This window comes from Oncorhynchus nerka, linkage group LG13 (assembly GCF_034236695.1).
Source record: "Oncorhynchus nerka isolate Pitt River linkage group LG13, Oner_Uvic_2.0, whole genome shotgun sequence".
Taxonomy (NCBI): domain Eukaryota; kingdom Metazoa; phylum Chordata; class Actinopteri; order Salmoniformes; family Salmonidae; genus Oncorhynchus; species Oncorhynchus nerka.
The window spans coordinates 75,110,675-75,125,101 of record NC_088408.1 but is presented as its reverse complement, the minus strand read 5'-3'; positions in this window follow the sequence as shown (position 1 = coordinate 75,125,101).

Here is a 14,427-nt window from a genome sequence, read left to right as displayed (position 1 = left end):
AGCTGGGTTCAGGTTAGAAATGATGTCTTGTTTATCTGATGGGAGGCAAAGGAATGATAAGAGCTTATTTGGATCACGGAACTGACCCAGAGAGAAGTCGATGCTAACCCTTAACCATAGGTCAACACTATTCATAACTGTACCAGATGGTCATATTTCAATTTTAGTCATCATATTGGTAGGGGTTGTGTGGAACGCTTTCGACACCTTCTACAGTCCATGCCCCAATGAATTGAGGCTGTTCAGAGGGCAAAAGGGGAGGTGTGACTCAATATTAGGAAGGTGTGCCTTGAAGTGCTAGTGAAGGGCTGTGTTCACCTGTCTGTCTGGTTGTCTGTGTGTTTTGCTGTTTCAGCGTGGTCTTATTTGTTCATAAAAGCCCAAGGGTTGACAGGACAGGAAACATGGCCAGGGTCAGTCTGAGTTGTCACAGACACAGCCTTAGAGTTATTTGTACATCATCAGATATCAGTTTGTTATTATGGGCTCCTAGTTCCTCAGAGACAACGTGTGCGTGGTGAGACAGAGAGGTAGGATTATGTTGAGCGGTAGCCTGGATACAACTTCTTTCAGAGTGAGTGCTAGTCTGTCTGTGAGAGCTAGTCTGTCTGTGAGTGCTAGTCTGTCTGTGAGTGCTAGTCTGTCTGTGAGTGCTAGTTGTAAATGCTGCTTAGTCTCATCTCAGATGTTCTCTCCTGTTTCATGTCTAAAGGTCATGCACTGAAGTGTCACTCATGCGTAGCGTCCAATGAGGGTGATTGTATCAAACAAGGCTCCACCACCTGCCCTCAATTCGCCGACGCCTGCTCCACCATTACAGGACAGAGTAAGCACACACACAAACTCTCACCCCCTGCACAAAAATAACTTTCATGACCAAAGCTTGCAGCATTCTTTTCAGACTCTAGATGTCAGGCTAGTTCTGGGACAACACCACCATTACCACTAAATGATTGGATAGGTATAAGTTATATGTAATTAGACGAAAGCATTCCCCCCATTGAGGCTGTATAGGGTGTATATTATCAGTGTTCTAGCTACTGTGGAACTGACATGAACACATCTTGTACAAAACTGACTTTTAATTCTAAATACATATGTCTTTATGCTACTATAATACATCACACACTAAATTAATGGCCACACAAATTTGATGACTACATACGTATGTCTTTCTCTCTCTCTTTTGTCAGCAGTCTCTCTCCTTTCCCCTGTAATCAGTGTGTGTGTGTGTGTGTGTGTGTGTGTGTGTGTGTGTGTGTGTGTGTGTGTCTCTCATCTCTGAGGTTTCTGGATAAGTTCCCAGCAGCTTTTATCAACCACAACCCGCTGTGTCTGTGGAAGAGAAGGGGGAAGAGTGGGAGGGAGTGAGGCAGGGGCTAGGGCCAAGAAGAGGGAAGAGTGGGAGCGGGGCAGGGGCTAGGGCTAAGAAGAGGGAGGAGTGGGAGCGGGGCAGGGGCTAGGGCTAAGAAGAGGGAGGAGTGGGAGCGGGGCAGGGGCTAGGGCCAAGAAGAGGGAAGGGTGGGAGTGGGGCAGGGGCTAGGGCTAAGAAGAGGGGGAAAAGTGGGAGCGGGGCAGGGGCTAGGGCCAAGAAGAGGAAGAGTGGGAGCGGGGCAGGGGCTAGGGCCAAGAAGAGGAAGAGTGGAAGCGGGGCAGGGGCTAGGGCTAAGAAGAGGGAAAAGTGGGAGGCGGGGCAGGGCTAGGGCCAAGAAGAGGGAAGAGTGGGAGAAGGGGCAGGGGTTAGGGCCAAGAAGAGGGAAGAGTGGGAGAAGGGGCAGGGGCAGGGGTTAGGGCCAAGAAGAGGGAAAAGTGGGAGCGGGGCAGGGGCTAGGGCCAAGAAGAGGGAAGAGTGGGAGCGGGGCAGGGGCTAGGCCCAAGAAGAGGGGGAAGAGTGGGAGGGAGTGAGGCAGGGGCTAGGGCCAAGAAGAGGAAGAGTGGGAGGCGGGGCAGGGGCTAGGGCCAAGAAGAGGAAAAGTGGGAGGCGGAGCAGGGGCTAGGGCCAAGAAGAGGGAAAAGTGGGAGCGGGGCAGGGGCTAGGGCCAAGAAGAGGGAAGAGTGGGAGCGGGGCAGGGGCTAGGGCCAAGAAGAGGGAAGAGTGGGAGCGGGGCAGGGGCTAGGGCCAAGAAGAGGGAAGAGTGGGAGCGGGGCAGGGGCTAGGGCCAAGAAGAGGGAAAAGTGGGAGCGGAGCAGGGGCTAGGGCCAAGAAGAGGAAGGGTGGGAGTGGGGCAGGGCTAGGGCCAAGAAGAGGGAAAAGTGGGAGCGGGGCAGGGGCTAGGGCCAAGAAGAGGAAGGGTGGGAGTGGGGCAGGGGCTAGGGCCAAGAAGAGGGAAAAGTGGGAGCGGGGCAGGGGCTAGGGCCAAGAAGAGGGAAGGGTGGGAGTGGGGCAGGGGCTAGGGCCAAGAAGAGGGAAAAGTGGGAGCGGGGCAGGGGCTAGGGCCAAGAAGAGGGAAAAGTGGGAGCGGGGCAGGGGCTAGGGCCAAGAAGAGGGAAAAGTGGGAGCGGGGCAGGGGCTAGGGCCAAGAAGAGGGAAGAGTGGGAGGGAGTGAGGCAGGGGCTAGGGCCAAGAAGAGGGAAGAGTGGGAGCGGGGCAGGGGCTAGGGCCAAGAAGAGGCAGACTGAAGGACGAGGAGGAGAGTATGAAACCATGGTTCAACAGAGCTGGAATAAGCCAATACTGACTCTCCTTCCTCACACCTTTCCTGTCCCTCCCCACTCCCTTTCTCCTTACTCCTCTCTCCCTTCCTCCTGTTTCAGACACGGTGATGAAGTCATGCTCCTACAAGGCGTTCTGTGATCAGGCCCACAATGGCAACTCTGAAGCCAAGATGGAGTGTTGTTTCTCGGACGACTGCAACGGGCCCCATAAGGGCCACCGCCACGGGGAGCACAATAACACAGCTAGTGGTCTGGGAGCCAGCCCTGCTCTACTACTTGGGGCTCTGATGCTCCGCATGGCCCTCAGCAGGCTCTAAACTCCTGATTTGATATATATATATATATATATATATATATATATATATATATATATATATATATATATATACACACAATGGGGCAAAAAAGTATTTAGTCAGCCACCAATTGTGCAAGTTCTCCCACTTAAAAAGATGAGAGAGGCCTGTCATTTTCATCATAGGTACACTTCAACTATGACAGACAAAATGAGAAGAAAAAAAATCCAGAAAATCACATTGTAGGATTTTTTATGAATTTATTTGCAAATTATGGTGGAAAATAAGTATTTGGTCACCTACAAACAAGCAAGATTTCTGGCTCTCACAGACCTGTAACTTCTTCTTTAAGAGGCTCCTCTGTCCTCCACTCGTTACCTGTATTAATGGCACTTGAACTTGTTATCAGTATAAAAGACACCTGTCCCCAACCTCAAACAGTCACACTCCAAACTCCACTATGGCCAAGACCAAAGAGCTGTTGAAGGACACCAGAAACAAAATTGTAGACCTGCACCAGGCTGGGAAGACTGAATCTGCAATAGGTAAGCAGCTTGGTTTGAAGTAATCAACTGTGGGAGCAATTATTAGGAAATGGAAGACATACAAGACCACTGATAATCTCCCTCGATCTGGGGCTCCACGCAAGATCTCACCCCGTGGGGTCAAAATGATCACAAGAACGGTGAGCAAAAATCCCAGAACCACACGGGGGGACCTAGTGAATGACCTGCAGAGAGCTGGGACCAAAGTAACAAAGCCTACCATCAGTAACACACTACGCCGCCAGGGACTCAAATCCTGCAGTGCCAGACGTGTCCCCCTGCTTAAGCCAGTACATGTCCAGGCCCATCTGAAGTTTGCTAGAGAGCATTTGGATGATCCAGAAGAAGATTGGGAGAATGTCATATGGTCAGATGAAACCAAAATATAACTTTTTGGTAAAAACTCAACTCGTCGTGTTTGGAGGACAAAGAATACTGAGTTGCATCCAAAGAACACCATACCTACTGTGAAGCATGGGGGTGCTTTGGGGCTGTTTTTCTGCAAAGGGACCAGGACGACTGATAAAGGAAAGAATGAATGGGGCCATGTAATCGTGAGATTTTGAGTGAGAACCTCCTTCCATCAGCAAGGGCATTGAAGATTAAACGTGGCTGGGTCTTTCAGCATGACAATGATCCCAAACACACCGCCCGGGCAACGAAGGAGTGGCTTCGTAAGAAGCATTTCAAGGTCCTGGAGTGGCCTAGCCAGTCTCCAGATCTCAACACCATAGAACATTTTTGGAGGGAGTTGAAAGTTTGTGTTGCCCAGCAACAGCCCCAAAACATCACCGCTCTAGAGGAGATCTGCAAGGAGGAATGGGCCAAAATACCAGCAAGTGTGTGAAAACCTCGTGAAGACTTACAGAAAACGTTTGACCTCTGTCATTGCCAACAAAGGGTATATAACAAAGTATTGAGATAAACTTTTGTTATTGACCAAATACTTATTTTCCACCATAATTTGCAAATAAATTCATTTAATATCCTACAATGTGATTTTCAGGACTTTTTTTTCTCATTTTGTCTGTCATAGTTGAAGTGTACCTATGATGAAAATTACAGGCCTCTCATCTTTTTAAGTGGGAGAACTTGCACAATTGGTGGCTGACGAAATACTTTTTCCCCCCACTGTATATGTATATATACACACACACACACACATATATATACACACACAACCCTCCACTATTCAAAACCATTTATCGATTCATCCCCTCAGTCAGCTGTGTCAGCAGAATGCTGGTGAGCCATGGTTTGGTGAATCATATGGGGTTACTGGGTTTAGTAGAGAATGTGTGTGTGTTGCCTGTGGTGGGGGGGATCATAAAAGCACATTCAACCAAGTTTAAAAACAGATGGAACTGATGTATCATACCATATGACTCTATGATGCAGTTGTGTGTCTGTAACCAGTCATATGTAAAAAATATATATATATATAAAAATAAAATGAGTTGTTTGATTTATTCAGCGATAGACTGGAGCTCCTGTAGTGTCAGTAGACTCTGCGTGAATGCATCCAGGCTGGGTATACAACTATGCATGTACAGTGAGCTCCAAAAGTATTGGGACAGTGACACATTTTTTGTTGTTTTGGCTCTATACTCCAGCACTTTGGATTTGTCAGGTGAACCGTTCAGAAATTAAAGCACTTTTTGTACATATTCCCCCCAAATTCTCTTATGTGTATTAAAAGTAGTCAAAATTTTAGTATTTGGTCTCATATTTCTAGCACACAAAGATGACATGGCGGGCGGCAGGTAGCCTAGTGGTTAGACCGTTGGGCCAGTAACCGAAAGGTTGCTAGATTGAATCCCTGAGTTGACAAGGTAATAATCTGTCATTCTGCCCCTGAACAAGGCAGTTAACCCACTGTTCCCCTGAACAAGGCAGTTAACCCACTGTTCCCCTGAACAAGGCAGTTAACCCACTGTTCCCCTGAACAAGGCAGTTAACCCACTGTTCCTAGGCCATCATTGTAAATAAGACTTTGTTCTTAACTGACTTGCCTAGTTAAATAAAGGTTCACATTTGTTTTTAAATTACATCAAGCTTGAGACTCTACAAACTTGTTGGATGCATTTGTTGTTTGTTTTGATTGTTTCAGATCATTTTTTGCCCAATAAAAATTAATGGTAAATAATGTATTGTGTCATTTTGGAGTCAATTTTATTGTAAATTATTATAGAATACGTTTCTAAACACTTCTACATTCATGTGTATGCTACCATGATTACAGATAGTCTTGAATGAATCGTGACAATACATTATTTACAATGTATTTATATTGGGCACAAAATAATCTGAAACACAACCAAAGCATGCATCCAACAAGTTTGTAGATTCACAAGCTTGATGTAATCATTGCGTTCACTACTTTAATATACATACAGTATAAGTGAATTTGTTCCATGTACAAAAAGTGCTTTAATTTCTAAATAATTTACACGATATGGTTGGTGGCACCTTAATTAGGGAAGAAAGGATCGTGGTTAATGGCTGGCTCAGAATGAGTGAAATAGTATCAAATACATCAAACACACTTTCCATGTCTCTGTTCCAGCCATTATTATGAGCTGTCCTCCCTTCAGCAGCCTCCACTGGTTTATAGCTGGGGCAGATCTAAACATGCCAGTAGCAGTGTGCATGTATGATACTATTGGTTAGTGCTGAGCCCACAGTAGGCCTAGTGTTGGGCTTGTTCCCATAGTTACCCCCTACTGTCTGTTACGGCACTCTTCAGCTTTCAAACATCACGAATGAAACAGAAACTAAAACACAGACAACATGTTTCTTCATATTGTTATGCTTGAATACTTATTTAGAAATAAACATGCTATTGCACCCTTACTTTTTCCTTCTATCGCTCTGCAGTTGGTTTTGTTGTGTGTGTGTGTGTGTGTGTGGGACAAGAATTCCGCCCCACATCACGGTGCGTGCCGCCAACATGCTGCGAAGTTGTTTCATTTATCACATCTGAGCAGGAATGAATGAGTCAAGATATTTTGGATGTGCAACCTAATCCAGTGATTGACATGAATTTTGGGTTGACAATTAGGCTATAGTTGCTATATATTACTCCAGAATATGCTGGTATTTTTTTCAACACATTATCTACATCGGTACAGTGTTTACTCCACTAAAAGTTTTACGATTATGCTGCGGGATTTAGAGGTAATTTGTGGTTTAGTACGGTACCCTGCGTCACCACTTCATTGCTCCAGACCAGCGCAAGGGGGAGTTAGAGCACTGATTATGCTTTTGGGTCCTACTGTGTCTCTAACTGACAATGAACGGGCGACAAACCTACATAGAAACTGATAATTGTGCACGACTTCAGTATTACTTACTAAAACTGTTGTTACACTAAGGTTATTATTTTATTTTGTCCGGATTATTTTGCTCTTACTGTAGTGTAGCCCACTCCCGACTGGTCACGTTGTACAGCACCTAAGTGGCACAACGGTCTAAGACACTGAGTAGCAGTGCAAGCTGTGTTGCTACAGATGCTGGTTCAATACCTGTACTGGCCTCAACTGGGAGACCCATGAGATGACTGTAGGTTTTTGGTTTCTCCCCCTCTAAAAACAGAAAGAAATCATTCAAAATAACAAACTGGCTTTATTTACAAATTAGTAATAATGTCTCACCCCCTCTTCAATGGCCTTTTCCCTCTCTCATTGTATGTTATTTGAAAAAACAAAATCCCCAAAATATTGTTATTTTTTTAAACAAAGCAAATATTATTAATTTAGAATTATATAAAAGCCCCTTGGATATTCTCACAGATATATTATCAACCCTATCATTAGCAGGACAATATATATTGGTCATGGCTCCCGAGTGGCGCACAATGGGATTGGCTTGCAGTTCTCCAGCTGTATCCACTGAAAGCGCACAAGGCTCAAGGCATGAGGGCAGTGGGCACTGGATGGGCCTACAGAGCCGTGCACAGAAGACAGACCTAGCCCATGGGAAAGGGGGGGGGGGGGACCCGCACCCCCCCACACTGGGTAGCACAGAGCAACACTTTAAGGGGCATTGCACTAATAATGGCGCTGACTAGGGAAACATTCCTACTGTTCTTCGTGCCAGTCTGTTTTAGTTTGAACGTGCAATGTAAATAATGATAACATCTTTATGCTTTCGTTAATAAAAGAATGATAAAAACTCTTTCAAAATACCAATGTTTATTTACTTATGGATCCATAACGAATTACTATGGGAATAAATATCACTGAATTGCAGAAATATTGGAACAAAGTGGTCTAATGAAGATAAACAAATTGTTGCTTACAGTCAGGACTAATCTTCGAAAGAGGTGTTTTTCCCACAATTTTATTTTTAAATGCATTTTTTTCTTGAGCACATGTGCGAGAGGAAAGTGGCTCGCTCATCACAGTAGCAGAGGCCTCAGCGAGGGCACAGGGCAGACACTTTCGTTACAGGAATCATGAGAATAATGCTCTTCACTGTTTGACCAAATCATGGTCTAAGCCACCCATAAAATAGGAGCAGGTTTCTTTGCTGATGCCGTGTTTGACTTTGAATTTGCGTGACCTCCGGTATTAGAAAACCAGGCTGGTCTGTCTTGGTAGGGGGGCCAGTCTTTGCCCACTGAACAGCCAAAGGCTCATTATAGATTAGTATAACAGAGAAAAATCTTAATAGGCCCATGTCACCTTTTTCTTTTTTTAATTGTTTTATTTCTGTATGTCAATTTCAACCAGCCCATCCAACTAAATAATGGTCCAGCCAATCCACCCCTGTGCAGCATGAGACTGTCAGTGGGTGGCATCACTGGAAATGTTGAGTCCATAGATTTAGACTCTCTCCGCTGTTTGTGACCTCTGACCTAGTTACAGCCCACAGGACGTGAGGTCATTCAGGTAGCATTTTGCTCGCTTGTGGTTAACAGACCCCACTTACTTCCTCCTCCGACCTCCAGTCTTCTCCATAGAGAGAGCACACAGGTCCATGTTGTTTCTACTGAACACTGGCTTCCTTTCTGTCTCTGTCTCAGACTATATAATAACTCTATGTATGGCAGGCTCAGGTAAGGACAGTTGGATATGAGGCAGAGAAAACAACTGGTCTAGACAAGGATACAGATCGCGTCTCCTGATTATTCAATTCAGACAGAATATCTACCCCATACAGGCTAATCACAGTAGCTCTGTGCACCATAGCAAATTTAACTTCTATTTCCTGTCAGCCTAGTCGCCATCTGAGGGGGGGGGACAAACACAGAATGAGACACAGGGGGAGAGAGAGAGAGACACACAGACAGAGGGGGTGGGGGGTGAAATCCTGAATCATATGATGTGACTTTGACCCAGTTCCCATAGCGATGCTGCCAGCTGAGAGAGGGAGGAAAGAATGATAGAAGACAACAAGGAAAGAAGGGAAGAGATAAATGGTTAGAATATCTTGCTCTGTTTATGAGAATGTATCATAAATGCAGGGAACTAGCATATTTAATAGCCTAGGTAGGCCCTATAACCTACAATAAATAAAGCATAGGTCCACAATCAATTAGACTGTTTCCGATATACATGAAGCCTAGTGAGTGGTAGACCAATTAATGTTTGAGACAGTGTCTGCTGTTAGTCTGGCTCAAGGCCATACACCAACCTTTTGGGGGGTATGTACTTACACAAAACAAAAAATGTTTTTTCCGCAACCATGGTCACGGATTGAGCAATTAGTACAAGGGAAAGCAGCACAATCTGATGAGTAAATTTTCCTATTTTACAAAACTATTTTGAACGTATTAAGAACTACCAATACAATTCCATTAAAAATAGAAGATTAAGAAATACTGGCCAACCATTACTATATCCAACCCCTCTCCATGTGTTGCCTCTATCATGTATCCCAGTGGTTCACACTTTTTGACCCACAACACCCAAAAAGAAGTGGTACAAAACGTGTGACCCCCACGCGCACATCTGATGTGTATTTATTTACATTTTATTTAACTAGGAAAGTCAGTTAAGAACACAATCTTGTTTACAATGGACGGCATACCCAGGTCAAACTAACCTGGATGATGCTGGGCCAATTGTGCACCACCCTATGGGACTCCCAATCATGGCCTGTTGTGATACAGCCTGGAATCAAACCAGGATCTGTAGTGATACCTCTAGCACGGAGATGCAGTGCCTTAGACCGATCCGTCACTCTGGAGCATAAATGTTGCCTGTCATTATACCCATAAACGCTGATACATTTTCAAAACACAGAAATAAATTGCATTTTAGACCTGCATTTGGAACTGAAAGTCATTCATGTTAGCAGCCAATATCAACTAGGGATATATCATGTCAATTCTCTAGAGTCCAGAGCAGGCAAAATCATATGGTCTGCTTGTAGCAGAGGTTGCAGGATTGGTAGATGGAAAGCATGTTCTGTCTGCGCAGCTTGGTCTCCAAGACTAGACGTAACATTGTTAATGTATATTCAGGACATTCAAATTAATATGATACAGTGGGGGGAAAAGTATTTAGTCAGCCACCAATTGTGCAAGTTCTCCCACTTAAAAAGATGAGAGGCCTGTAATTTATCATAGGTACACTTCAACAATGACAGACATGAGGAAATGAGGAATGAGGAAAAATTAGGAAATGAGGAATGAGGAAATGAGGAAAAAAATCCAGAAAATGCACATTGTAGGATTTTTAATGAATTTATTTGCAAATTATGGTGGAAAATAAGTATTTGGTCACCTACAAACAAGCAAGATTTCTGGCTCTCACAGACCTGTAACTTCTTCTTTAAGAGGCTCCTCTGTCTTCCACTCATTACCTGTATTAATGGCACCTGTTTGAACTTGTTATCAGTATAAAAGACACCTGTCCACAACCTCAAACAGTCACACTTCAAACTCCACTATGGCCAAGACCAAAGAGCTGTCAAAGTACACCAGAAACAACATTTGAGACCTGCACCAGGCTGGGAAGACTGAATCTGCAATAGGTAAGCAGCTTGGTTTGAAGAAATCAACTGTGGGAGCAATTATTAGGAAATGGAAGACATACAAGACCACTGATAATCTCCCTCGATTTGGGGCTCCACGCAAGATCTCACCCCGTGGGGTCAAAATGATCACAAGAACGGTGAGCAAAAATCCCAGAACCACACAGGGGGACCTAGTGAATAACCTGCAGAGTGCTGGGACCAAAGTAACAAAGCCTACCATCAGTAACACACTACGCCGCCAGGGACTCAAATCCTGCAGTGCCAGACGTGTCCTCCTGCTTAAGCCAGTACATGTCCAGGCTCGTCTGAAGTTTGCTAGAGAGCATTTGGTGATCCAGAAGAAGATTGGGAGAATGGCATATGGTCAGATGAAACGAAAATATAACTTTTTGGTAAAAACTCAACTTGTCGTGTGTGGAGGACAAAGAATGCTGAGTTGCATCCAAAGAACACCATGCCTACTATGAAGCATGGGGGTGGAAACATCATGCTTTGGGGCTGTTTTTTCTGCAAAGGGACCAGGACGACTGATCCGTGTAAAGGAAAGAATGAATGGGGCCATGTATCGTGAGATTTTGAGTGAAAACCTCCTTCCATCAGCAAGGGCATTGAAGATGAAACGTGGTTGGGTCTTTCAGCATGACAATGATCCCAAACACACCGCCCGGGCAACGAAGGAGTGGCTTCGTAAGAAGCATTTCAAGGTCCTGGAGTGGCCTAGCCAGTCTCCAGATCTCAACCCCATAGAAAATCTTTGGAGGGAGTTGAAAGTTTGTGTTGCCCAGCAACAGCCCCAAAACATCACTGCTCTAGAGGAGATCTGCATGGAGGAATGGACCAAAATACCAGCAACAGTGTGTGAAAACCTTGTGAAGACTTACAGAAAACATTTGACCTCTGTCATTGCCAACAAAGGGTATATAACAAAGTATTGAGATAAACTTTTGTTATTGACCAAATACTTATTTTCCACCATAATTTGCAAATAAATTCATTAAAAATCCTCCAATGTGATTTTCTGGATTTTTTTTTCTAATTTTGTCTCTCATAGTTGAAGTCTACCTATGATGAAAATTACAGGCCTCTCATCTTTTTAAGTGGGAGAACTTGCACAATTGGTGGCTGACTAAATACTTTTTTGCCCCACTGTATGTTACATTTGGTATGCTTACATAGGACAGCTTGTTACTTAAGGAAAAAACGAAAGTAGGGTGGTTGGTTGGGTGGGCGTATAAACCCAAAGGTTGCAAGTTCGAATTTGATCACTGACAACTTTTGCAACTTTTCAACTACTTTTTAAATACTTTGCAACTACTTGTTGGTTACTGCTTGGTTACTGCTTGGTTACTGATGGTGGTGTAAACTACTTGTTAGCTAACCCTTCCCCTAACCCTTTAACCTAACTCCTAACTCCTAAACTTAACTCTAACCCCGCTAACGTTAGCCACCTAGCTACAATTTGTAACATATGATACGTTTTTCAAATTCGTAACATATAATACAAATTGTAATATATCATACGAAATGGGGGATGACATCCAGAAATTAATACATACCATACTAAAATGGAGGTCTCCGATGTATTTACAGAATAATATGAAATGCTCTGAGACCAGGTTGGTCTGCACTGCACCAACACTTGAGGGTTAGCCCTGTTCTTCCTAACAAATCATAATAAATTCACCAAAATATGTTATCTTCATCTCGTAATATAGAACGCAGTGCGATGGAAAAGCTGCTGATTTAGACACATAGGACTTGTTTGGTTGGCTACTGGCTATCTGCAAAATGATCAATGAAATCACCAGGTAGCCTATTGTTCAGGCAATAATAAGTCACTAGTAGATTGCTAAACTGTATTTTATATGGATGATAAACATAGGCCTACTCATTTCCTCCAAACAAGTTCTTTCTGGTCACTAATTTGGATATTTGAACCAGCCGTTGTGCCAATGATCAGAGGGGTTGGGTTAAATGCGGAAGACACATTTCAGTTGAATACATTCAGTTGGACAACTGACTAGGTATCCCCTTTTCAATGCTGATCATTGACAGTACCACAGTAAGAGTCATAATACCCATAAAACCTAGCGGTCAAACAAGGAAATGGTTCTAATAGTTTTCCACCATTCATTTTTCCCATAAGGGATTTTAGAAACACTTCAGATAAGGGCTGTGTATCATGTAGGTTTACCCTGCGTGACGTTTAGAGAACCATATACATCTCTCTAGGACAAGGTGACTTTTATCAATATATTTGCCTGTATCCCCCCCAAAATGAAACGCTAATTAGCTGCTAATGGGGCTAACATAAAGAACTACAAATGCCATGATCTGGACGAGTCTGCCGAATCGAGGGAAAGTTAAGAATATCTGGATTAACTATCTAATGTAGTAATGAATAAAATGGCTTCATTTCTGTAAATTGACAATTCTGTGAACTGTTTTGTGCAAGTTCTAAATTGACACAATACCTTTTAGCAAAGGTGTCAGCTAGAGATGACGTGCAAGAGTTTGCAGGGATTTGTAGTCTTGTATGATGTCTACTTTGATGCTAATTAGTATTTTCAGATCTGAGAGTAAATAGAGCTGAATATATTGATAAAAGTCACCTTGTCTAGGATAGATTTACACGTTTATCAAAACATCACGCTAAGGTATGCCTACAAGAAACACAGCTTTTATTTTAAGTGTTTCTAAAATTCCATAAGGGAATAAAAAAAAATATATATATATATATATGTTTGAAAAACAATTGGAACTATTTCCCTGTTTGACTGCTAGGTTATGGGTATTATGACACTGTGGGGCACTATTGGTCAACAATCAAGATGCCCAACTTTTCCGCTCTGTAGCATAGATCATTTAACCACGACTGTGATGTTTAGGCTAATAAAGGCCGGGAAAATAAGACAGTGGCAGAATAAATTCACCCACACCTTTGTTTCATCACAATACCGGATAGCAACCTCTGCCCAGTGAAGTCCACGACACATATTGCATGTAACAGGCATGACCTACAGCATGATTAAGCAAGTTAATGTTTCTGACATTTTCGGACCACTAAACAACTATTGATTTAGAACCACGGAGAGTTACCACAAGTTACAAAGAAAACAGGAGCTGCCTCCACTATACCAGCACCATTTTTAATTCATCAAATCACCTCTGCTTAGTCTAATACAGTGACAACTAAAAGATACCAAAAACAATTTAGTCCAATCAATGGAAGCTAAATATGTGGCTATCCATGGTTCTAATCCGTTTACACGCTTGTCCGTGGAAGTAGAAAAACATGTTGACTCAACCTACTTGTAGAGAAACACCAATGCCATCCTGCTCTCTTTCATGTTGACGAAACGGTCTATCACTCTGTCATACAGTACACTCTTATTGTTTGTTCTCCTAGACTACCTGGCTAAAATGCTTGCTCGCTATAAAATGCGTGCTCGCTAGCCTACCTTTCACTCATGGGCAACATTAGCTAGTTAACAGCCTTCTACATCCAGCTACTGTACATATTGAACTTCGACCCTCTCAGGCCAGGGGCACAACAATGTATGAATTAATGGTTGGATCAGAATCACAGTTATAATCATTGGCCAGTACGGAGAATTAAGTAAAACCAGAAGTCCAAATCCCTATCTCCATCCATGGCTAATTTAGGAAAGGGCCCATTTTAGCTAGCTAGCCACCAGCGGACAACACAACAAGATGCAACAATTCAAGTTGTTTCTGTTAATGACGTATGCTCTCAAAGCAATTTGATAGGAGAGACACCAAATCCAAGCTGGCTTCCCAGGACACTTCTTTTTTTACCTAAGCTAGGACCATTCACAGTGGAGCTCACTCAGTTTGGCTCAACGTTGATTGGTACATTTTTTTAAAAAATACCAAATGCTCTCTGGCTTCCCTTTCATTCAATGCTACAGCCAGCAACAATGTCA